At 54.9% G+C, this 25,415-nt stretch overlaps 2 pseudogenes; both read right to left on the reverse strand.

The window, feature by feature from the left end:
- Positions 1-23,068: 23,068 nt before the first annotated feature.
- Positions 23,069-23,177, reverse strand: LOC143959197 (5S ribosomal RNA; annotated as a pseudogene).
- Positions 23,178-24,231: 1,054 nt separating this feature from the next.
- LOC143959242 (5S ribosomal RNA) lies at positions 24,232-24,350 on the reverse strand (annotated as a pseudogene).
- Positions 24,351-25,415: the final 1,065 nt, after the last annotated feature.

Raw genomic sequence — 25,415 nt, forward strand, 5'->3', positions numbered from 1 at the left:
GCACATTGCATCACCCCCAACACATCGAATCGCATCAGCACATCGAATCGCTTCATCCCAACACCTCGAATCCCATCGCCCAATCGCATCACATCTCCCGAGAACATCGAATCGCCCCCAGCACATCACATCGAATCGCATCACCCCAGCACATCGCATCGCCCCCCAGCACATGGCATCACATCGAATTGCATCTCCCCCAGCACATCGAATCGCATCTCCCCCAGCACATCGAATCACATCTCCCCAGCACATTGAATCACCCCCAGCGCATCGCATCTCCCAAAGTACATTGCATCACCCGCAACACATCAAATCGCATCACCCCCAGCACATCACATCGAATCGCATCGCCCCAGCACATCGCATCGCCCCCAGCACATCGCATCACATTGCTCCCAGCACATAGAATCGCATCTCCACCAGCACATCGAATCGCATCACCCCCAGCACATCGAATTGCATCTCCCCCAGCACATCGAATCACATCTCCCCAGCACATTGAATCACCCCCAGCACATTGCATCGCCCAAAGCACATTGCATCACCCCCAACACATCGAATTGCATCAGCACATCGAATCGCTTCACCCCAACACCTAGAATCCCATCGCCCAATCGCATCACATATCCCCAGAACATCAAATCGCCCCCAGCACATCACATCGCCCCCAGCACATTGCAGCACATCGAATCGCATCAGCACATCGAATCGCTTCGCCCCCAACACATCGAATCCCATCGCCCAATCGCATCTCCCCAGAACATCGAATCGCCCCAAAGCCCATTGCATCACCCACAACACCTTACATCAGAGTCCCACTTTATAGCAGAGTATCTCCCCCTTGCATGAGAGTGTGGCAGAGTGCCCCCTTACACATACACTATATTGTCAAAAGTATTGGGACACCTGCCTTTACACACGAACACACACGAACTTTAATGGAATATCAGTCTTCGTCCATAGGGTTCAATATTTAGTTGGCACACTCTTTGCAGTTATAACAGCTTCAACTATTCTGGGAAGGCTGTCTACAAAGTTTAGGAGTGTGTCTATGGGAATATTAATAATAGTGGGAGGGGCAAGAATTGTCCCCGCCCACTATGTATGGGGCGCTGGTAGAAGGGAATTAATTAATTAATTAATTTACAGTTAAATGTTGTTAGAGTACTTATCTTTGATTGGTCCAGAGGCTTAGTAACGGTTGCCACAAAGAGGAGACCCTATAAAAGAGAAAAAAGTGTGTCAGTTGCCGCAGTATAACGGACAAAGAAGATCAGAACACATCCCTGGAGATGCCCAAAGCACATTGATACTCTGAGATATCCAGTCATACTCTGAGATACCCAGTCATACTTGGAGATACCCAGTCATACTCAGAGATACCCAGCCATACTCGGAGATACCCAGCCATACTTGGAGATACCCAGCCATACCCAGCCATAGTCGGTAATACCCATAGACACCCCCCCTCCCGCCGCCCTCCGGTGCTTCTACCGACTCGCCAATACGATCAAAGCCAGAATCTTTTTTTTTTTTTCAGGCTTCCCAGCTTAGAGGTGAGATGCGGGGTCTTATTGACCCCATATCTCACTGTAAAGAGGACCTGTCATGCCATATTCTTATTACAAGGGATGTTTACATTCCTTGTAATAGGAATAAAAGTGATCAAAAAATTTATTTTTGGGGAAAAAAAGTCAAACTAAAATAAATAAAGTAAAATGAACAATAAATGTTTTTTTTTTTTTAATGCGCCCCAGTCCCCATGTGCTCGCATGCAAAAGCGAACGCATACATAAGTCCCGCTCACATATGAAAACAGTGTTCAAACCACACATGTGAGGTATCGCTGCGAACGTTAGAGCGAGAGCAATAATTCTAGCCCTAGACCTCCTCTGTAACTCAAAACATATAACCAGTAAAAAAAATTTAAATCATCGTCTAAAGTAAGTGAAGGGTACACATTTTTTCTTAATTTTACCCTGCCTTCGCTCCTCATGGTCCCAGTAGCTGCCTTCGCTCCTCATGGTCCCAGTAGCTGCCTTCGCTCCTCATGGTCCCAGTAGCTGCCTTCGCTCCTCATGGTCCCAGTAGCTGCCTTCGCTCCTCATGGTCCCAGTAGCTGCCTTCGCTCCTCATGGTCCCAGTAGCTGCCTCAAGGGTCCCAGCAGCTGCCTTTGCTCCTCATGGTCCCAGCAGCTGCCTTTGCTCCTCATGGTCCCAGCAGCTGCCTTTGCTCCTCATGGTCCCAGTAGCTGCCTTTGCTCCTCATGGTCCCAGTAGCTGCCTTTGCTCCTCATGGTCCCAGTAGCTGCCTTTGCTCCTCATGGTCCCAGTAGCTGCCTTCGCTCCTCATGGTCCCAGTAGCTGCCTTCGCTCCTCATGGTCCCAGCAGCTGCCTCAAGGGTCCCAGCAGCTGCCTTTGCTCCTCATGGTCCCAGCAGCTGCCTTTGCTCCTCATGGTCCCAGTAGCTGCCTTTGCTCCTCATGGTCCCAGTAGCTGCCTTTGCTCCTCATGGTCCCAATAGCTGCCTTTGCTCCTCATGGTCCCAGTAGCTGCCTTTGCTCCTCATGGTCCCAGTAGCTGCCTTCGCTCCTCATGGTCCCAGTAGCTGCCTTCGCTCCTCATGGTCCCAGCAGCTGCCTCAAGGGTCCCAGCATCTGCCATTGCTCCTCATGGTCCCAGCAGCTGCCTTTGCTCCTCATGTTCCCAGTAGCTGCCTTTGCTCCTCATGGTCCCAGTAGCTGCCTTTGCTCCTCATGGTCCCAGTAGCTGCCTTTGCTCCTCATGGTCCCAGTAGCTGCCTTCGCTCCTCATGGTCCCAGTAGCTGCCTTCACTCCTCATGGTCCCAGTAGCTGCCTTTGCTCCTCATGGTCCCAGTAGCTGCCTTCGCTCCTCATGGTCCCAGTAGCTGCCTTCGCCCCTCATGGTCCCAGTAGCTGCCTTTGCTCCTCATGGTCCCAGTAGCTGCCTTCGCTCCTCATGGTCCCAGTAGCTGCCTTCGCTCCTCATGGTCCCAGTAGTCGCCTTCGCTCCTCATGGTCCCAGCAGCTGCCTCAAGGGTCCCAGTAGCTGCCTTCGCTCCTCATGGTCCCAGTAGCTGCCTTCGCTCCTCATGGTCCCAGTAGCTGCCTTCGCTCCTCATGGTCCCAGTAGCTGCCTTCGCTCCTCATGGTCCCAGTAGCTGCCTTCGCTCCTCATGGTCCCAGCAGCTGCCTCAAGGGTCCCAGCAGCTGCCTTTGCTCCTCATGGTCCCAGTAGCTGCCTTTGCTCCTCATGGTCCCAGTAGCTGCCTTCGCTCCTCATGGTCCCAGTAGCTGCCTTCGCTCCTCATGGTCCCAGTAGCTGCCTTCGCTCCTCATGGTCCCAGTAGCTGCCTTCGCTCCTCATGGTCCCAGTAGTCGCCTTGGCTCCTCATGGTCCCAGCAGCTGCCTCAAGGGTCCCAGTAGCTGCCTTCACTCCTCATGGTCCCCGTAGCTGCCTTCGCTCCTCATGGTCCCAGTAGCTGCCTTCGCTCCTCATGGTCCCAGTAGCTGCCTTCGCTCCTCATGGTCCCAGTAGCTGCCTTCGCTCCTCATGGTCCCAGCAGCTGCCTCAAGGGTCCCAGCAGCTGCCTTTGCTCCTCATGGTCCCAGCAGCTGCCTTTGCTCCTCATGGTCCCAGCAGCTGCCTTTGCTCCTCATGGTCCCAGCAGCTGCCTTTGCTCCTCATGGTCCCAGCAGCTGCCTTCGCTCCTCATGGTCCCAGCAGCTGCCTTCGCTCCTCATGGTCCCAGCAGCTGCCTTCGCTCCTCATGGTCCCAGTAGCTGCCTTTGCTCCTCATGGTCCCAGCAGCTGCCTTCGCTCCTCATGGTCCCAGTAGCTGCCTTTGCTCCTCATGGTCCCAGTAGCTGCCTTTGCTCCTCATGGTCCCAGTAGCTGCCTTTGCTCCTCATGGTCCCAGTAGCTGCCTTTGCTCCTCATGGTCCCAGTAGCTGCCTTTGCTCCTCATGGTCCCAGTAGCTGCCTCAACGGTCCCAGCAGCTGCCTTCGCTCCTCATGGTCCCAGCAGCTGCCTTCGCTCCTCATGGTCCCAGTAGCTGCCTTCGCTCCTCATGGTCCCAGTAGCTGCCTTCGCTCCTCATGGTCCCAGTAGCTGCCTTCGCTCCTCATGGTCCCAGTAGCTGCCTTCGCTCCTCATGGTCCCAGTAGCTGCCTTTGCTTCTCATGGTCCCAGTAGCTGCCTTCGCTCCTCATGGTCCCAGTAGCTGCCTTCGCTCCTCATGGTCCCAGTAGCTGCCTTCGCTCCTCATGGTCCCAGTAGCTGCCTTCGCTCCTCATGGTCCCAGTAGCTGCCTTCGCTCCTCATGGTCCCAGTAGCTGCCTTCCCTCCTCATGGTCCCAGCAGCTGCCTTCGCTCCTCATGGTCCCAGCAGCTGCCTTCGCTCCTCATGGTCCCAGCAGCTGCCTTCGCTCCTCATGGTCCCAGCAGCTGCCTCAAGGGTCCCAGCAGCTGGCTTCGCTCCTCATGGTCCCAGCAGCTGCCTTCGCTCCTCATGGTCCCAGCAGCTGCCTCAAGGGTCCCAGCAGCTGCCTTTGCTCCTCATGGTCCCAGTAGCTGCCTTCGCTCCTCATGGTCCCAGTAGCTGCCTTCGCTCCTCATGGTCCCAGTAGCTGCCTTCACTCCTCATGGTCCCAGCAGCTACCTTCGCTCCTCATGGTCCCAGCAGCTGCCTTCGCTCCTCATGGTCCCAGCAGCTGCCTTCGCTCCTCATGGTCCCAGCAGCTGCCTCAAGGGTCCCAGCAGCTGCCTTCGCTCCTCATGGTCCCAGCAGCTGCCTTCGCTCCTCATGGTCCCAGCAGCTGCCTCAAGGGTCCCAGCAGCTGCCTTTGCTCCTCATGGTCCCAGTAGCTGCCTTCGCTCCTCATGGTCCCAGTAGTCGCCTTCGCTCCTCATGGTCCCAGCAGCTGCCTCAAGGGTCCCAGCAGCTTCCTTCGCTCCTCATGGTCCCAGCAGCTGCCTTCGCTCCTCATGGTCCCAGCAGCTGCCTTCGCTCCTCATGGTCCCGGTAGCTGCCTTCGCTCCTCATGGTCCCAGTAGCTGCCTTCGCTCCTCATGGTCCCAGTAGCTGCCTTCGCTCCTCATGGTCCCAGTAGCTGCCTTCGCTCCTCATGGTCCCAGTAGCTGCCTTTGCTCCTCATGGTCCCAGCAGCTGCCTCAAGGGTCCCAGCAGCTGCCTTCGCTCCTCATGGTCCCAGCAGCTGCCTTCGCTCCTCATGGTCCCAGCAGCTGCCTCAAGGGTCCCAGCAGCTGCCTTTGCTCCTCATGGTCCCAGTAGCTTCCTTCGCTCCTCATGGTCCCAGCAGCTGCCTCAAGGGTCCCAGCAGCTGCCTTCGCTCCTCATGGCCCCAGTAGCTGCCTTCGCTCCTCATGGTCCCAGTAGCTGCCTTCGCTCCTCATGGTCCCAGTAGCTGCCTTCGCTCCTCATGGTCCCAGTAGCTGCCTTTGCTCCTCATGGTCCCAGCAGCTGCCTCAAGGGTCCCAGCAGCTGCCTTCGCTCCTCATGGTCCCAGTAGCTGCCTTCGCTCCTCATGGTCCCAGTAGCTGCCTTCGCTCCTCATGGTCCCAGTAGCTGCCTTCGCTCCTCATGGTCCCAGCAGCTGCCTTCGCTCCTCATGGTCCCAGCAGCTGCCTTCGCTCCTCATGGTCCCAGTAGCTGCCTTCGCTCCTCATGGTCCCAGTAGCTGCCCTCGCTCCTCATGGTCCCAGTAGCTGCCTTCACTCCTCATGGTCCCAGTAGCTGCCTTCGCTCCTCATGTTCCCAGTAGCTGCCTTCGCTCCTCATGGTCCCAGTAGCTGCCTTCGCTCCTCATGGTCCCAGCAGCTGCCATCGCTCCTCATGGTCCCAGCAGCTGCCTTCGCTCCTCATGGTCCCAGCAGCTGCCTTCGCTCCTCATGGTCCCAGCAGCTGCCGTCGCTCCTCATGGTCCCAGCACCTGCCTCAAGGGTCCCAGCAGCTGCCTTCGCTCCTCATGGTCCCAGCAGCTGCCTTCGCTCCTCATGGTCCCAGCAGCTGCCTCAAGGGTCCCAGCAGCTGCCTTTGCTCCTCATGGTCCCAGTAGCTGCCTTCGCTCCTCATGGTCCCAGTAGTCGCCTTCGCTCCTTATGGTCCCAGCAGCTGCCTCAAGGGTTCCAGCAGCTGCCTTCGCTCCTCATGGTCCCAGCAGCTGCCTTCGCTCCTCATGGTCCCAGTAGCTGCCTTCGCTCCTCATGGTCCCAGTAGCTGACCTCGCTCCTCATGGTCCCAGTAGCTGCCTTCGCTCCTCATGGTCCCAGTAGCTGCCTTCGCTCCTCATGGTCCCAGTAGCTGCCTTCGCTCCTCATGGTCCCAGTAGCTGCCTTCGCTCCTCATGGTCCCAGTAGCTGCCTTCGCTCCTCATGGTCCCAGTAGCTGCCTTCGCTCCTCATGGTCCCAGTAGCTGCCTTCGCTCCTCATGGTCCCAGCAGCTGCCTTCGCTCCTCATGGTCCCAGCAGCTGCCTTCGCTCCTCATGGTCCCAGCAGCTGCCTTCGCTCCTCATGGTCCCAGCAGCTGCCTCAAGGTTCCCAGCAGCTGCCTTCGCTCCTCATGGTCCCAGTAGCTGCCTTCGCTCCTCATGGTCCCAGCAGCTGCCTTCGCTCCTCATGGTCCCAGCAGCTGCCTTCGCTCCTCATGGTCCCAGCAGCTGCCTTCGCTCCTCATGGTCCCAGTAGCTGCCTTCGCTCCTCATGGTCCCAGTAGCTGCCTTCGCTCCTCATGGTCCCAGCAGCTGCCTTCGCTCCTCATGGTCCCAGCAGCTGCCTTCGCTCCTCATGGTCCCAGCAGCTGCCTTCGCTCCTCATGGTCCCAGCAGCTGCCTCAAGGGTCCCAGCAGCTGCCTTCGCTCCTCATGGTCCCAGCAGCTGCCTTCGCTCCTCATGGTCCCAGCAGCTGCCTCAAGGGTCCCAGCAGCTGCCTTTGCTCCTCATGGTCCCAGTAGCTGCCTTCGCTCCTCATGGTCCCAGTAGTCGCCTTTGCTCCTTATGGTCCCAGCAGCTGCCTCAAGGGTCCCAGCAGCTGCCTTCGCTCCTCATGGTCCCAGCAGCTGCCTTCGCTCCTCATGGTCCCAGTAGCTGCCTTCGCTCCTCATGGTCCCAGTAGCTGCCTTTGCTCCTCATGGTCCCAGTAGCTGCCTTCGCTCCTCATGGTCCCAGTAGCTGCCTTCGCTCCTCATGGTCCCAGTAGCTGCCTCAAGGGTCCCAGCAGCTGCCTTTGCTCCTCATGGTCCCAGCAGCTGCCTTTGCTCCTCATGGTCCCAGTAGCTGCCTTTGCTCCTCATGGTCCCAGTAGCTGCCTTTGCTCCTCATGGTCCCAGTAGCTGCCTTTGCTCCTCATGGTCCCAGTAGCTGCCTTCGCTCCTCATGGTCCCAGTAGCTGCCATTGCTCCTCATGGTCCCAGTAGCTGCCTTCGCTCCTCATGGTCCCAGTAGCTGCCTTTGCTCCTCATGGTCCCAGCAGCTGCCTCAAGGGTCCCAGCAGCTGCCTTCGCTCCTCATGGTCCCAGTAGCTGCCTTCGCTCCTCATGGTCCCAGTAGCTGCCTTCGCTCCTCATGGTCCCAGTAGCTGCCTTCGCTCCTCATGGTCCCAGTAGCTGCCTTCGCTCCTCATGGTCCCAGTATCTGCCTTCGCTCCTCATGGTCCCAGTAGCTGCCTTCGCTCCTCATGGTCCCAGTAGCTGCCTTCGCTCCTCATGGTCCCAGTAGCTGCCTTCGCTCCTCATGGTCCCAGTAGCTGCCCTCGCTCCTCATGGTCCCAGTAGCTGCCTTCGCTCCTCATGGTCCCAGTAGCTGCCTTCGCTCCTCATGGTCCCAGTAGCTGCCTCAAGGGTCCCAGCAGCTGCCTTTGCTCCTCATGGTCCCAGCAGCTGCCTTTGCTCCTCATGGTCCCAGTAGCTGCCTTTGCTCCTCATGGTCCCAGTAGCTGCCTTTGCTCCTCATGGTCCCAGTAGCTGCCTTTGCTCCTCATGGTCCCAGTATCTGCCTTCGCTCCTCATGGTCCCAGTAGCTGCCTTCGCTCCTCATGGTCCCAGTAGCTGCCTTCGCTCCTCATGGTCCCAGTAGCTGCCTTCGCTCCTCATGGTCCCAGTAGCTGCCCTCGCTCCTCATGGTCCCAGTAGCTGCCTTCGCTCCTCATGGTCCCAGTAGCTGCCTTCGCTCCTCATGGTCCCAGTAGCTGCCTCAAGGGTCCCAGCAGCTGCCTTTGCTCCTCATGGTCCCAGCAGCTGCCTTTGCTCCTCATGGTCCCAGTAGCTGCCTTTGCTCCTCATGGTCCCAGTAGCTGCCTTTGCTCCTCATGGTCCCAGTAGCTGCCTTTGCTCCTCATGGTCCCAGTAGCTGCCTTCGCTCCTCATGGTCCCAGTAGCTGCCATTGCTCCTCATGGTCCCAGTAGCTGCCTTCGCTCCTCATGGTCCCAGTAGCTGCCTTTGCTCCTCATGGTCCCAGCAGCTGCCTCAAGGGTCCCAGCAGCTGCCTTCGCTCCTCATGGTCCCAGTAGCTGCCTTCGCTCCTCATGGTCCCAGTAGCTGCCTTCGCTCCTCATGGTCCCAGCAGCTGCCTTTGCTCCTCATGGTCCCAGCAGCTGCCTTTGCTCCTCATGGTCCCAGCAGCTGCCTTTGCTCCTCATGGTCCCAGTAGCTGCCTTCGCTCCTCATGGTCCCAGTAGCTGCCTTCGCTCCTCATGGTCCCAGTAGCTGCCTTTGCTCCTCATGGTCCCAGTAGCTGCCTTTGCTCCTCATGGTCCCAGTAGCTGCCTTTGCTCCTCATGGTCCCAGTAGCTGCCTTCGCTCCTCATGGTCCCAGTAGCTGCCTTCGCTCCTCATGGTCCCAGTAGCTGCCTTCGCTCCTCATGGTCCCAGCAGCTGCCTCAAGGGTCCCAGCAGCTGCCTTTGCTCCTCATGGTCCCAGCAGCTGCCTTTGCTCCTCATGGTCCCAGTAGCTGCCTTTGCTCCTCATGGTCCCAGTAGCTGCCTTTGCTCCTCATGGTCCCAGTAGCTGCCTTTGCTCCTCATGGTCCCAGTAGCTGCCTTTGCTCCTCATGGTCCCAGTAGCTGCCTTTGCTCCTCATGGTCCCAGTAGCTGCCTTCGCTCCTCATGGTCCCAGTAGCTGCCTTCGCTCCTCTTGGTCCCAGTAGATGCCTTCGCTCCTCATGGTCCCAGTAGTTGCCTTCGCTCCTCATGGTCCCAGTAGCTGCCTTCGCTCCTCATGGTCCCAGTAGCTGCCTTTGCTCCTCATGGTTCCAGCAGCTGCCTCAAGGGTCCCAGCAGCTGCCTTCGCTCCTCATGGTCCCAGTAGCTGCCTTCGCTCCTCATGGTCCCAGTAGCTGCCTTCGCTCCTCATGGTCCCAGTAGCTGCCTTCGCTCCTCATGGTCCCAGCAGCTGCCTTCGCTCCTCATGGTCCCAGTAGCTGCCTTTGCTCCTCATGGTCCCAGCAGCTGCCTCAAGGGTCCCAGCAGCTGCCTTCGCTCCTCATGGTCCCAGTAGTCGCCTTCGCTCCTCATGGTCCCAGTAGTCGCCTTCGCTCCTCATGGTCCCAGTAGTCGCCTTCGCTCCTCATGGTCCCAGTAGTCGCCTTCGCTCCTCATGGTCCCAGTAGTCGCCTTCGCTCCTCATGGTCCCAGTAGTCGCCTTCGCTCCTCATGGTCCCAGTAGCCGCCTTCGCTCCGCATGGTCCCAGTAGCCGCCTTCGCTCCTCATGGTCCCAGTAGCCGCCTTCGCTCCTCATGGTCCCAGTAGCCGCCTTCGCTCCTCATGGTCCCAGTAGTCGCCTTCGCTCCTCATGGTCCCAGCAGCTGCCTCAAGGGTCCCAGCAGCTGCCTTCGCTCCTCATGGTCCCAGTAGCTGCCTTTTTTCCTCATGGTCTCAGTAGCTGCCTTCGCTCCTCATGGTCCCAGTAGCTGCCTTCGCTCCTCATGGTCCCAGTAGCTGCCTTCGCTCCTCATGGTCCCAGTAGCTGCCTTCGCTCCTCATGGTCCCAGCAGCTGCCTCAAGGGTCCCAGCAGCTGCCTTCGCTCCCCATGGTCCCAGTAGCTGCCTTTTTTCCTCATGGTCCCAGTAGCTGCCTTTTTTCCTCATGGTCCCAGTAGCTGCCTTCGCTCCTCATGGTCCCAGCAGCTGCCTTCGCTCCTCATGGTCCCAGCAGCTGCCTTCGCTCCTCATGGTCCCAGTAGCTGCCTTCGCTCCTCATGGTCCCAGTAGCTGCCTTCGCTCCTCATGGTCCCAGTAGCTGCCTTCGCTCCTCATGGTCCCAGTAGCTGCCTTTGCTCCTCATGGTCCCAGCAGCTGCCTCAAGGGTCCCAGTAGCTGCCTTCGCTCCTCATGGTCCCAGTAGTCGCCTTCGCTCCTCATGGTCCCAGTAGTCGCCTTCGCTCCTCATGGTCCCAGTAGTCGCCTTCGCTCCTCATGGTCCCAGTAGTCGCCTTCGCTCCTCATGGTCCCAGTAGCCGCCTTCGCTCCGCATGGTCCCAGTAGCCGCCTTCGCTCCTCATGGTCCCAGTAGCCGCCTTTGCTCCTCATGGTCCCAGTAGCCGCCTTCGCTCCTCATGGTCCCAGTAGTCGCCTTCGCTCCTCATGGTCCCAGCAGCTGCCTCAAGGGTCCCAGCAGCTGCCTTCGCTCCTCATGGTCCCAGTAGCTGCCTTTTTTCCTCATGGTCTCAGTAGCTGCCTTCGCTCCTCATGGTCCCAGTAGCTGCCTTCGCTCCTCATGGTCCCAGTAGCTGCCTTCGCTCCTCATGGTCCCAGTAGTCGCCTTCGCTCCTCATGGTCCCAGCAGCTGCCTCAAGGGCCCCAGCAGCTGCCTTCGCTCCCCATGGTCCCAGTAGCTGCCTTTTTTCCTCATGGTCCCAGTAGCTGCCTTCGCTCCTCATGGTCCCAGTAGCTGCCTTCGCTCCTCATGGTCCCAGTAGCTGCCTTCGCTCCTCATGGTCCCAGTAGCTGCCTTCGCTCCTCATGGTCCCAGTAGCTGCCTTCGCTCCTCATGGTCCCAGTAGCTGCCTTCGCTCCTCATGGTCCCAGTAGCTGCCTTCGCTCCTCATGGTCCCAGTAGTCGCCTTCGCTCCTCATGGTCCCAGTAGTCGCCTTCGCTCCTCATGGTCCCAGTAGTCGCCTTCGCTCCTCATGGTCCCAGTAGTCGCCTTCGCTCCTCATGGTCCCAGTAGTCGCCTTCGCTCCTCATGGTCCCAGTAGTCGCCTTCGCTCCTCATGGTCCCAGTAGTCGCCTTCGCTCCTCATGGTCCCAGTAGTCGCCTTCGCTCCTCATGGTCCCAGTAGTCGCCTTCGCTCCTCATGGTCCCAGTAGCTGCCTTCGCTCCTCATGGTCCCAGTAGCTGCCTTCGCTCCTCATGGTCCCAGTAGCTGCCTTCGCTCCTCATGGTCCCAGTAGCTGCCTTCGCTCCTCATGGTCCCAGTAGCTGCCTTCGCTCCTCATGGTCCCAGTAGCTGCCTTCGCTCCTCATGGTCCCAGTAGCTGCCTTCGCTCCTCATGGTCCCAGTAGCTGCCTTCGCTCCTCATGGTCCCAGTAGCTGCCTTCGCTCCTCATGGTCCCAGTAGCTGCCTTCGCTCCTCATGGTCCCAGTAGTCGCCTTCGCTCCTCATGGTCCCAGTAGTCGCCTTCGCTCCTCATGGTCCCAGTAGTCGCCTTCGCTCCTCATGGTCCCAGTAGTCGCCTTCGCTCCTCATGGTCCCAGTAGTCGCCTTCGCTCCTCATGGTCCCAGTAGTCGCCTTCGCTCCTCATGGTCCCAGTAGGCGCCTTCGCTCCTCATGGTCCCAGTAGCTGCCTTCGCTCCTCATGGTCCCAGTAGCTGCCTTCGCTCCTCATGGTCCCAGTAGCTGCCTTCGCTCCTCATGGTCCCAGTAGCTGCCTTCGCTCCTCATGGTCCCAGCAGCTGCCTCAAGGGTCCCAGCAGCTGCCTTCGCTCCTCATGGTCCCAGTAGCTGCCTTCGTTCCTCATGGTCCCAGTAGCTGCCTTCGCTCCTCATGGTCCCAGTAGCTGCCTTTTTTCCTCATGGTCCCAGTAGCTGCCTTTTTTCCTCATGGTCCCAGTAGCTGCCTTTTTTCCTCATGGTCCCAGTAGCTGCCTTCGCTCCTCATGGTCCCAGTAGCTGCCTTCGCTCCTCATGGTCCCAGTAGTCGCCTTCGCTCCTCATGGTCCCAGCAGCTGCCTCAAGGGTCCCAGCAGCTGCCTTCGCTCCTCATGGTCCCAGCAGCTGCCTTCGCTCCTCATGGTCCCAGCAGCTGCCTTCGCTCCTCATGGTCCCAGCAGCTGCCTTCGCTCCTCATGGTCCCAGTAGCTGCCTTCGCTCCTCATGGTCCCAGTAGCTGCCTTCGCTCCTCATGGTCCCAGTAGCTGCCTTCGCTCCTCATGGTCCCAGTAGCTGCCTTCGCTCCTCATGGTCCCAGTAGCTGCCTTCGCTTCTCATGGTCCCAGTAGCTGCCTTTGCTCCTCATGGTCCCAGTAGCTGCCTTTGCTCCTCATGGTCCCAGCAGCTGCCTTTGCGCCTCCCGGGTCTCAGTATCCGCCTCGCGACTCCCGGGTCTCAGTATCCGCCTCGCGCCAGCAGCTGCCTTTGCGCCTCCCGGGTCTCAGTATCCGCCTCGCGACTCCCGGGTCTCAGTATCCGTCTCGCGCCTCACGGATTTCAGCATCTGCCTCGCGATTCACGGATCTCAGTAGCCGCCTCGCCCCTAACGGGTCTCCAGTAGCCGCATCACTGGTCCCAGTAGCCGCCTTGCACCTCACGGGTCCCAGTAGCCGCCTCGCGCCTCAGGCTCCCAGCAGCCGCCTCGCGCCTCACGGATCTCCAGTAGCTGCCTCACGGGTCCCAGTAGCCACCTCGCGCCTCACGGGTCCCAGTAGCCGCTTCGCGCCTCAGGCTCCCAGCAGCCGCCTCGCGCCTCACTGGTCCCAGCAGCAACCTCGCGCCTCACTGGTCCCAGCAGCCGCCTCGCGTCTCACTTGTCCCAGCAGCCGCCTCGCACCTCACTGGTCCCAGCATCCGCCTCGCGCCTCACTGGTCCCAGCAGCCGCCTCGCGCCTCACTGGTCCCAGCAGCTGCCTTCGCTCCTCTCGGTGCCAGTAGCCGCATTCCGCTCCTCTCGGTGCCAGTAGCCGCCTCCGCTCCTTTCGGGTCCCAGCAGCCGCCTCCGCTCCTCTCGGGTCCCAGCAGCCTCCGCTCCTCTCGGGTCCCAGCAGCCGCCGCCTCCGGCCTATGTTTCGGTGCATCCCAAAATGAAATATTTACAAAAGTGTGTGTGGATATATCTATATAAATCAGATATCCTAAAGAATAAAATGGCAGTTGTTGCATTATTTTGTGATCAATTCATGTTTTTTTATTGAATTTTTTTCATACAGCTATAAAAGACCATCCAGAAAAGCATATTGTAATAGAGAAATAGAGTGCTACCCCGAACCACTCCGATTTCTGGGCCCCTAAAATGAATAGCAATGTCAAATTCTTCCAATACCAGCAAGATTGTAGTCTGTGGTTTACTAATCCCAATCGTTGCAATATTTTGTCACGCTGTCTTTGGGCAGCAGTCTTTCAAATGTTCCCAAAAATTACTTCAACTAATTAAAAAAATAAACTAAAGTTGGCACTTTTTTTTGTAGAAAGTAAAATGTTGCGCCGAGTATCGTGATCTTTATTCGAAGCAAACTATTTTAATTTAATTTTATCCAGAATCGTGCTTAACTATATTATGCTTTAAAAGTTAAGACTATTTTTCACATTTTGTTCTTTATTCATTAAAGGTATTTACACTGTTTAAGTACAGTGAGATCATGAGGTTTTGAGTTGATTGTTGCAGTATGTCAATTTTGTTTTGCACTACTTTTTATGTTCATAATATAGTTGGGCTACATACAGTTCATAAAGCATACACAATGGACGCATCTTTTATTGAAGGTAATATATTTGGATGAATTTGGAACAAGCAAACTATTCATAATTCAATAAAAGCGGTTGAACTGCATAAAATGGGGGTGTTTGGAAAGACATAGTAATTTTAAGTAAGCTGGGCATGCTGAGAATGCGCACTGTGTAATGGTTGATCAACTAAGGGACAAGGTAGACGCAGCAGAGACTGAGTATGATTAACACGTTGCGCATCATGCCTTCAATAAAGACAACTTGGTGTTTTTTTGTTAAAAAGAATAAGATTGGAGCAGAAAAAAGTGACCAGTCTTACATTTGTGTGCCCTTTATAGCCAGAATGGCAAATTTCTTGTTCAAGAGATAGTTTGTAAGGTTACACTTCCTGTTGTACAGCACTTTGTTCACTGCAGAATTCCAATACACTCCTTGAAACACCCACCATAACTTTAGGACCCACCCACATCAACTCTCAGAACTGCTAAGCTACTCCCTAAGCCTGCCCTGAAACTACAGAGGCTCAAAGCATGAATGGGACATGTAGTATCAGGACTGGTAAAGGAAGGAAATAGGAAGTCAGAACTTGGAAATTCAGCCAGGAGCAGGAGGGACATCAGGCACAGAAACCTGTTACAGCTAAAGGAGATTGACTGAGGTTTTGACTCATATTTATGCACAATGCTTCTGTTTTGTGGGAGGAAAAGATGTTCTACATAAGCCACAGACCATTTTGCTGGCCAAAGACCACTTTTTGCAATTGGGTACTGCGTCGCATTAACTTGCAATTGCACATTTGTGCGACTTGGCTCCCAAATTGACTTTTTTTTGACAATTTGTCTTTTTTCTCCCCACAAATAGAACTTTCTTTTCGTGGTGTTCAGTCGGTTTTTATTTTTTGCACTATAAACAAAAAAGAGCGACAATTTTGAAAACGCATTTTCTACTTTTTGCTATATCCCCCAAAAATGTGTAAACATTTTTTTTTCCCTCCAGTTTAGGCCGATGCGTAGTGTTCTACATATTTTTGATAAAATTCGCAGTAAGCGATTGGTTTGTGCAAAAATTAGTGTTTACAAAAAGGATAGCTTTCTGGCTTTTTTAAAAAGATAAAGGAGTGATGCGCGGTACTATGACAGGAAATTGGCCTAGGAGGCTAATAAATTCTATAGGCACTAAGATTGTGAGTGATATATATATTCCCGTATAAAGTAAGAGAAGGTATATAAAAAGTTGTGCGTATTTTATGAAGGGGTGGTGGAAGACTCTCACCACTATAGCATAATGATGTTCAGGGTAAGAGACAAATGTAATAAATAAGCATAAAAAAAAGGAAAGAATCACAATACTTAGAACTAGTGATCCCTAATGCGATTTGTTAAAACTGACAGAATCGCATAAAGTGCCTCTTTCTGGCTTTTTTATTACTTTTTTTTTTTTACTAGTAATGGATCAGCGATTTTTATTGTGACTGCGACATTATGGCGGACCCATTTTACATTTTTGACAGATTTGGGACCATTGTCATTTATACAGCAATCATTGCTATACAAATGCACTGATTCCTGTGTAAATTACACTGGCAGTGTAGGTGTTAAGTGTGTCCCAGGGGCGTGTTGCTATCTGTGGGTGGCGTGGCTGTGTTTTACACATAACTGATCTCTGCTCCAATCACAGGGAGCAGAGATCAGTGTCACTGTTGCTAGGCAGAAAAAGGAGATGCTTGTTTACTTTAGCATCTCCCGTGAGACGATCGTGGGTATCCCTGCAGTGATCGAATCTGCGGAACCCGCGATTGGACTCGAGGTTACATAGTTACATAGTTAGGTTGAAAAAAGACACAAGTCCATCCAGTTCAACCAAAAAAAAAATATATATATACACATACATACATATATACATATACCAGCCCATATACCCAATTCTATACCCACAGTTGATCCAGAGGAAGGCAAAAAAAAAACAGCAGAGCATGATCCAATTTGCTAAAGCAGGGGAAAAAATTCCTTCCTGATCCCCCGAGAGGCAATCGGATTTTCCCCGGATCAACTTTACCTATAAATTTATATTATTATATTACCCACACTTAGGAAATAATCCAGGCCTTTCTTAAAGCAATCCACTGAGCTGGCCATAACCACCTCTGCAGGGAGTCTATTCCACATTTTTACAGCTCTTACCGTGAAGAAACCTTTCCGTATTTGGAGATGAAATCTCTTCTCCTCTAGATGTAAAGAGTGCCCCCTTGTCCTCTTTGTTGACTTTAAAGTGAATAACTCGACACCAAGTTCCCTATATGGACCCCTTATATATTTGTACATGTTGATCAAATCCCCCCCTTAATCTCCTCTTATCAAGAGTGAATAAATTCAGTTCCTCTAATCTTGCCTCATAGCTGAGTTGCTCCATGCCTCTTATCAGTTTGGTTGCCCTTCTCTGCACTTTCTCCAGTTCCCTGATATCCTTTTTGAGAACTGGTGCCCAAAACTGAACGGCATATTCCAGATGAGGTCTTACTAATGATTTGAACAGGGGCAAAATGATCTCTCTCTCTCTGGAGTACATACCTCTCTTAATACAGGAAAGGACTTTGCTCGCTTTGGAAACCGCAGCTTTGCATTGCATGCTATTATTGAGCTTATGATCTACCAAAACCCCCAGATCCTTCTCCACTATGGATTCCCCCAGAGGAGCAAAGGCAGCTACTGGGACCATGAGGAGCAAAGGCAGCTACTGGGACCATGAGGAGCAAAGGCAGCTACTGGGACCATGAGGAGCGAAGGCAGCTACTGGGACCATGAGGAGCGAAGGCAGCTACTGGGACCATGAGGAGCGAAGGCAGCTACTGGGACCATGAGGAGCGAAGGCAGCTACTGGGACCATGAGGAGCGAAGGCAGCTACTGGGACCATGAGGAGCGAAGGCAGCTACTGGGACCATGAGGAGCGAAGGCAGCTACTGGGACCATGAGGAGCAAAGGCAGCTACTGGGACCATGAGGAGCGAAGGCAGCTACTGGGACCATGAGGAGCGAAGGCAGCTACTGGGACCATGAGGAGCGAAGGCAGCTACTGGGACCATGAGGAGCGAAGGCAGCTACTGGGACCATGAGGAGCGAAGGCAGCTACTGGGACCATGAGGAGCGAAGGCAGCTACTGGGACCATGAGGAGCGAAGGCAGCTGCTGGGACCATGAGGAGCGAAGGCAGCTGCTGGGACCCTTGAGGCAGCTGCTGGGACCATGAGGAGTGAAGGCGACTACTGGGACCATGAGGAGCGAAGGCAGCTACTGGGACCATGAGGAGCAAAGGCAGCTGCTGGGACCCTTGAGGCAGCTGCTGGGACCATGAGGAGCGAAGGCAGCTGCTGGGACCATGAGGAGCAAAGGCAGCTGCTGGGACCCTTGAGGCAGCTGCTGGGACCATGAGGAGCGAAGGCAGCTGCTGGGACCATGAGGAGCGAAGGCAGCTGCTGGGACCCTTGAGGCAGCTGCTGGGACCATGAGGAGCGAAGGCAGCTGCTGGGACCATGAGGAGCGAAGGCAGCTGCTGGGACCATGAGGAGCGAAGGCAGCTGCTGGGACCATGAGGAGCGAAGGCAGCTACTGGGACCATGAGGAGCGAAGGCAGCTACTGGGACCATGAGGAGCAAAGGCAGCTGCTGGGACCCTTGAGGCAGCTGCTGGGACCATGAGGAGCGAAGGCAGCTGCTGGGACCATGAGGAGCGAAGGCAGCTGCTGGGACCCTTGAGGCAGCTGCTGGGACCATGAGGAGCGAAGGCAGCTGCTGGGACCATGAGGAGCGAAGGCAGCTGCTGGGACCATGAGGAGCGAAGGCAGCTACTGGGACCATGAGGAGCAAAGGCAGCTGCTGGGACCCTTGAGGCAGCTGCTGGGACCATGAGGAGCGAAGGCAGCTGCTGGGACCCTTGAGGCAGCTGCTGGGACCATGAGGAGCGAAGGCAGCTGCTGGGACCATGAGGAGCGAAGGCAGCTGCTGGGACCCTTGAGGCAGCTGCTGGGACCATGAGGAGCGAAGGCAGCTGCTGGGACCATGAGGAGCAAAGGCAGCTGCTGGGACCCTTGAGGCAGCTGCTGGGACCATGAGGAGCGAAGGCAGCTGCTGGGACCATGAGGAGCGAAGGCAGCTGCTGGGACCCTTGAGGCAGCTGCTGGGACCATGAGGAGCGAAGGCAGCTGCTGGGACCATGAGGAGCGAAGGCAGCTGCTGGGACCATGAGGAGCGAAGGCAGCTGCTGGGACCATGAGGAGCGAAGGCAGCTACTGGGACCATGAGGAGCGAAGGCAGCTACTGGGACCATGAGGAGCAAAGGCAGCTGCTGGGACCCTTGAGGCAGCTGCTGGGACCATGAGGAGCGAAGGCAGCTGCTGGGACCATGAGGAGCGAAGGCAGCTGCTGGGACCCTTGAGGCAGCTGCTGGGACCATGAGGAGCGAAGGCAGCTGCTGGGACCATGAGGAGCGAAGGCAGCTGCTGGGACCATGAGGAGCGAAGGCAGCTACTGGGACCATGAGGTGCAAAGGCAGCTGCTGGGACCCTTGAGGCAGCTGCTGGGACCATGAGGAGCAAAGGCAGCTGCTGGGACCCTTGAGGCAGCTGCTGGGACCATGAGGAGCGAAGGCAGCTGCTGGGACCATGAGGAGCGAAGGCAGCTACTGGGACCATGAGGAGCGAAGGCAGCTACTGGGACCATGAGGAGCGAAGGCAGCTACTGGGACCATGAGGAGCGAAGGCAGCTGCTGGGACCCTTGAGGCAGCTGCTGGAACCATGAGGAGCAAAGGCAGCTACTGGGACCATGAGGAGCGAAGGCAGCTACTGGGACCATGAGGAGCGAAGGCAACTACTGGGACCATGAGGAGCGAAGGCATCTACTGGGACCAAGAGGAGCGAAGGCAGCTACTGGGACCATGAGGAGCGAAGGCAGCTACTGGGACCATGAGGAGCAAAGGCAGCTACTGGGACCATGAGGAGCAAAGGCAGCTACTGGGACCATGAGGAGCAAAGGCAGCTACTGGGACCATGAGGAGCAAAGGCAGCTACTGGGACCATGAGGAGCAAAGGCAGCTACTGGGACCATGAGGAGCAAAGGCAGCTGCTGGGACCATGAGGAGCAAAGGCAGCTGCTGGGACCCTTGAGGCAGCTGCTGGGACCATGAGGAGCGAAGGCAGCTACTGGGACCATGAGGAGCGAAGGCAGCTACTGGGACCATGAGGAGCGAAGGCAGCTACTGGGACCATGAGGAGCAAAGGCAGCTACTGGGACCATGAGGAGCAAAGGCAGCTACTGGGACCATGAGGAGCAAAGGCAGCTACTGGGACCATGAGGAGCAAAGGCAGCTACTGGGACCATGAGGAGCGAAGGCAGCTACTGGGACCATGAGGAGCGAAGGCAGCTGCTAGGACCATGAGTAGCGAAGGCAGCTGCTGGGACCATGAGGAGCAAAGGCAGCTGCTGGGACCATGAGGAGCAAAGGCAGCTGCTGGGACCATGAGGAGCAAAGGTGGCGGCGTCATCCCTTTCTCTCCCTCCAGCGGGACAATCCAGACCAGAAGTCGTACGCCAGGCCCCACGAGCACTAGCGCGGAGGAGGAGGAAGTGCAATCCTCCTATGCTTTGAATGTTGGGCAGTGTGGGCACAGTGGGCAGTGACGTTAATGGTTGCTAGCCGCCAGGCGGCTATAGCAATCAGTGACCAAGAGTAAAGTCGGGTGGAAGCGGGGCAGAGCTAAAGCTGGAGCTGGAGCCGGAGCCAACCATGGCTCAGTCTGTCCCTGTTCCCTGCATTCTTGACCGAGACTCTGGGCTATTGGTCCCAGACTATGGCCACCCCCTAAAGACGCCTCTGTTCGTCCCCAAAGTAGGGACGTACATCAGAGTGCAATGGTCGGCAAGTGGTTAAAGCGACGCAGTGCCGAATCGCAAAAAGTGCTCTGGTCTTTGGCCAGCCAAATGGTCCGGTGCTGAAGTGATTAAATGCCCAAAATGGTCCTTGGTGACTAAAAAAGGCACACTCCTGACCTTTGAATGCCAAAAGGGTCCTCGGTGACCAGGGGCGGACTGACAACTAATAGGGCCCCCAGGCAATAGAAGCTCATGGGGCCCCCTTGGGCGCCACACCAGCACAGGGAGACACGGGGGGAGCACACAGGGGGAAACTGGAGGAAGAACGCACACGCACACACAGGGACACACACACACACACACACACACACAGGGGGGCACACACACACAGGGAGACACACTCGCACACACACACAGGGGGACACACACACACAGGGGGAACCACTCACACACACACGGGGACACACTGACGCACACAGGGGGACACGCACACAAGGGAAGACAAACACAAACACACACAGGGGGACACACACGCACAGGGGGACACACTCGCACACAGGGGGAAAGACACACACAGGGGGAGAGACACAGGGGAAGAAACACACACACACACACAGGGGGAGACACACACACACAGGGGAAGAAACATACACACACACACACACACACACAGGGGGAGACACACACACACAGGGGAAGAAACATACACACAGGGGGAGACACACACACACACAGGGGAGACACACACACCACACACAGGGGGACACGCACACTCACATGGGGGGCACACACACTCACACAGGGGGACACACAATCACACGGGGGGACACACAATCACATGGGGGACACACACACTCACACGGGGACACACACACACAGGGACACACACACACACACCACACAGGGGGACACACTCACACAGAGACACTCACACAGGGAGACACTCTCTCTCACACACACACACACACACAGGGGGAAGACTCTCTCACACGCACACAGGGGGAGACACACACACACACACACACAAGCGGAGACACACACAAGGGGAGGCACACACACAGGGACACACACACACACACAGGGGGACACACTCACACCACACACACACACAGGGGGATATACTCTCACACACACACACAGGGGGAGACACACACACACAGGGGAAGAAACATACACACACACACACACACACACACAGGGGGAGACACACACACACAGGGGAAGAAACATACACACAGGGGGAGACACACACACAGGGGAGACACACACACCACACACAGGGGGACACGCACACTCACATGGGGGCACACACACTCACACAGGGGGACACACAATCACACGGGGGGACACACAATCACATGGGGGGACACACACACTCACACGGGGACACACACACACAGGGACACACACACACCACACAGGGGGACACACTCACACAGAGACACTCACACAGGGAGACACTCTCTCACACACACACACACACACAGGGGGAAGACTCTCTCACACGCACACAGGGGGAGACACACACACACACACACAAGCGGAGACACACACAAGGGGAGGCACACACACAGGGACACACACACACACAGGGGGACACACTCACACCACACACACACACAGGGGGATATACTCTCACACACACACACAGGGGGATACACTCACACACACAGGGGGATACACTCTCACACACACAGGGGGATACACTCACACACACACACACACACACACACAGGGGGATACACACTCACACACACGCGCAACACACAGGGGGACACGCACACTCACTCACACAGGGGGACACACACAGGGGGGCACACACACAGGGGGGCACACACACACACACACACACTTACAGGGACACTAGACACACACAGGGGGACACTAGACACACACAGGGGGGAATTCACACGGGGACACTCACACAGGGGGACACTCACACAAACACAGGGACACACACACACACACACACACACACATGGGGACACAAACACAGGGGGACACACACACACAGGGGGGACACACACACACACAGGGGGACACACTCGCACACACACACACACAGGGACACACACACAGGGGAAGACACACACAGAGGGGGGACACACACACACACAGGGGACACACACACACAGGGGGACACACTCGCACACACACACACAGGGGGATACACTCTCACACACACACAGGGGGATACACTCTCACACACACAGGGGGATGCACTCACACACACACACACAGGGGGATACACACTCACACACACGCGCACACACACAGGGGGACACGCACACTCACTCACACAGGGACACACACACAGGGGGGCACACACACAGGAACACACACACACACACTTACAGGGACACTAGACACACACAGGGGGACACTAGACACACACAGGGGGACATTCACACAGGGGGACACTCACAAAGGGGGACACTCACAAAGGGGGACACTCACACACACACACATGGGGACACACACACACAGGGGGACACACACACAGGGGGACACACACACACACAGGGGGACACACAGGGGAAGACACACACAGTGGGAGACACACACACACAGGGACACACACACACACACGCACACAGGGGGAGACACATACACAAATACACATAAAATATTGAAAGAAAATTATATTTTCTGCTTTTTGTTATAAGAAAAATCCAATAAACTCAATTTTATTCATACTTTTAGGTCAAGATTTATTCAGCCACATGTCTTTGGTAATGTTAATAAGCGTATATTTATTGGTTTGCGCAAATGTTATAGCGTCTGAAAACAATGGTACATTTTCTGGAATTTACGCATCTTTTAGTTTATGACTGCCTATCTCATTTCTTGAGGTGCTAATATGGCATAGTTGACTTCTTTTTTTTCCCTTGTTTCCCAAGGTGACCATCTTGGTGTTTGTCAAGAGGGTTGAGGGTGCCAAAAGTGAGTGCCTATGGCAAGATCACCCTGAAAGCATCTGATACTAAGCAGGGACGGGCCTGGTTAGTACCTAGATGGGAGACCGCCTGGGAATACCCTCTTGAGAAATGCCAAGATTTTGTGGTACCTTGGGGAACCACAAAAAAAGGCGGTCTCCCATCCAGGTACTAAGCAGGCCCATCTCTGCTTAGCCTTCAAGACCAGATGAGATTGGGTGCTTTCAGAGTGGAGTGGCCATAGGCAATCTCTTCTGGCACCCAAAACCCTCTTGAGAAATGCCAAGAAGGTCATCTTGGGAAACCAGAAATAAAAAACAGGTCAACTCCAAAAAAAAAAAAAACCTACAGCACCTGGTATTCCCAGACGGTCTCCCATGCAGGTACCAACCAGGCCCGACTCTGCTTAGCCTCCAAGATCAGGTGCTTTCAGGGTGATGTGGCTGTAGGCAATCTCTTTGGGCACACTCCACCCTCTTGACAAACGCCAAGATGGTCATCTTGGGAAACAAGGCAAAAAAAACAAGTTAACGGCAAAAAAAAAAAAAAGATGCCTACAGCACATGCTATTCTCAGGCGGTCTCCCATCCAGGTACTGACCAGGGCTGACCCTGTTTAGCCTCCGAGATCAGACGAGGTTAGGGCTTTAAGGGTGATGTGGCCTCAGGCAATCTCTTTGGGCACCGTCAACCCTCTTGACAAATGCCAAGATGGTCACCTTGGGAAACAAGGGAAAAAAACAAGTCGACGCAAAAAAAAAAAAAAGGAGACTGCAGCTCCTGGTATTCCCAGGCGGTCTCCCCTCCAGATGATAATCAGGCCCAACCCTGCTTAGCCTCCGAGATAAGACGAGATTTTGAGCTTTCAGGGTGATGAGGCCATAGACAATCTCTTTGGGCACCCTAAACCTCCTTCACAAATGCCAAGATAGTCACCATGGAAAACAAGGAAAAATAAGTCAACGCCAAAAAAAATAAAAATAAAAGAAGCCTATGCTACCTGGTATTCCCAGGCAGTCTCCCATCCAGGTACTAACCAGGTCTGAGCCTGCTTAGCCTCCAAGATTAGACAAGATTGGTCGCTTTCAAGGTGATGTGGCCATAGGAAATCTCTTTGGGTGCCCTCAACCATCTTGACAAACGCCAAGATAATAAACATGGGAAACAAGGGAAAAAAATAAGTCAACACCCCCCCCCTGCAAAAAAAAAAAAGGAAGCCTACAGCACCTTGTATTCCCAGGCGGTCTCCCATCCAGGTACTAACCAGGCCATACCCTGCCCATAGGCAATCTCTTTGGGCACCCTCATCCCTCGTGACAAATGCAAAGATGGTCACTAGGCCCGACGCTGCTTAGCCTCCGAGATCAGACGAGATCGGGCGCTTTCACAGTGATATGGCTGTAGGCAATCTCTTTGGGTATCCCCAACCCTCTTTGACAAACACCAAGATGGTCACCTTGAGAAACAAGGGAAAAAAACAAGTCAAACAAACGGCAAAAAAATAAAAAATTACGGCACCTTGTATTCCCAGGCGGTCTTCCACTCAGGTACTAACCAGGCCCAACCCTGCTTAGCGTCTGAGATCAAACGAGATCGGGTGTGTTCAGGGTGTTGTGGCCATAAGCAATACCTTTGGGCATCCTCAACCCTCTTGACAAGCACCAAGATGGTCACCTAGGGAAAGTAGGGAAAAAAACAAGTAAACGCCAAAAAAAAAAAGAAGCAAATGGGACTGGTTATTGCCAGGAGGTCTCACATTTGTTACTAACCAGGGCAGATGCTGCTCAGCCTCCGAGATCAGACAAGATCAGGCACTTTCAGGGTGATGTGGCCATATTAAATCTCTTTCGGCACCCTCAACCCTCTTGAGAAACCCCAAGATGGTCACCTTGGGAAACAAGGGAAAAAAAACAAGTCAACAACAAAAAAAAAAGAAACCTACAGCACTTGGTATTCCTAGGGGGTCTCCCATTCAGGTTCTAACCAAGCCCGACCCTGCTAAGCCTCCGAGATCGGGCGCTTTCAGGGTCATGTGCCCATAGGCAATCTCTTTCGGCACCCTAAACCCTCTTGACAAATGCCAAGATGGTCACCTTGGGAAACAAGGGGAAAAAAACAAGTCAACAACAAAAAAAAAAAGAAACCTACAGCACTTGGTATTCTTAGGGGGTCTCCCATCCAGGTTCTAACAACACCCAACCCTGCTAAGCATCCGAAATCAGATGAGATCAGTTGCTTTCAGGGAGATGTGGCTGTAGGCAATTGCTTTGGGCACCCTGAACCCTCTTGAAAAAAAAAACAAAAAAAGAAAAAAAAGAGAAGCCTATGGCACCTGGTATTCCCAGGCAGTCTCTCATCCAGGTACTAACCAGGCCTGACCCTGCTTAGCCTCCGAGATTAGATATGATTGGTCCCTTTCAGGGTGATGTGGCCATAGGAAATTTCTTTGGACGCCCTCAACCATCTTGACAAATGCCAAGATAGTCACCTTGGGAAACCAGGGAAAAAAAACAAGTAAATGCAAAAAAAAAGAAGCCCAGGGGCCTGGTATTCCCAGGCGGTCTGCCATCCAGGTATTAACCAGGCTCAGCCCCTGCTTAGCCTCCGAGGTGAGACAAAATGGGGCTCTTTCAAGGTGATGTGGCCGTAGCCAATCTTTTTGGACACCCTTAACCCCCTTGACAAACACC

The sequence above is a fragment of the Lithobates pipiens genome, unplaced genomic scaffold (genome assembly GCF_037356315.1).
Source record: "Lithobates pipiens isolate NorthernLeopardFrog02 unplaced genomic scaffold, aLitPip1_a1.2 Scaffold_67, whole genome shotgun sequence".
Lineage (NCBI taxonomy): Eukaryota > Metazoa > Chordata > Amphibia > Anura > Ranidae > Lithobates > Lithobates pipiens.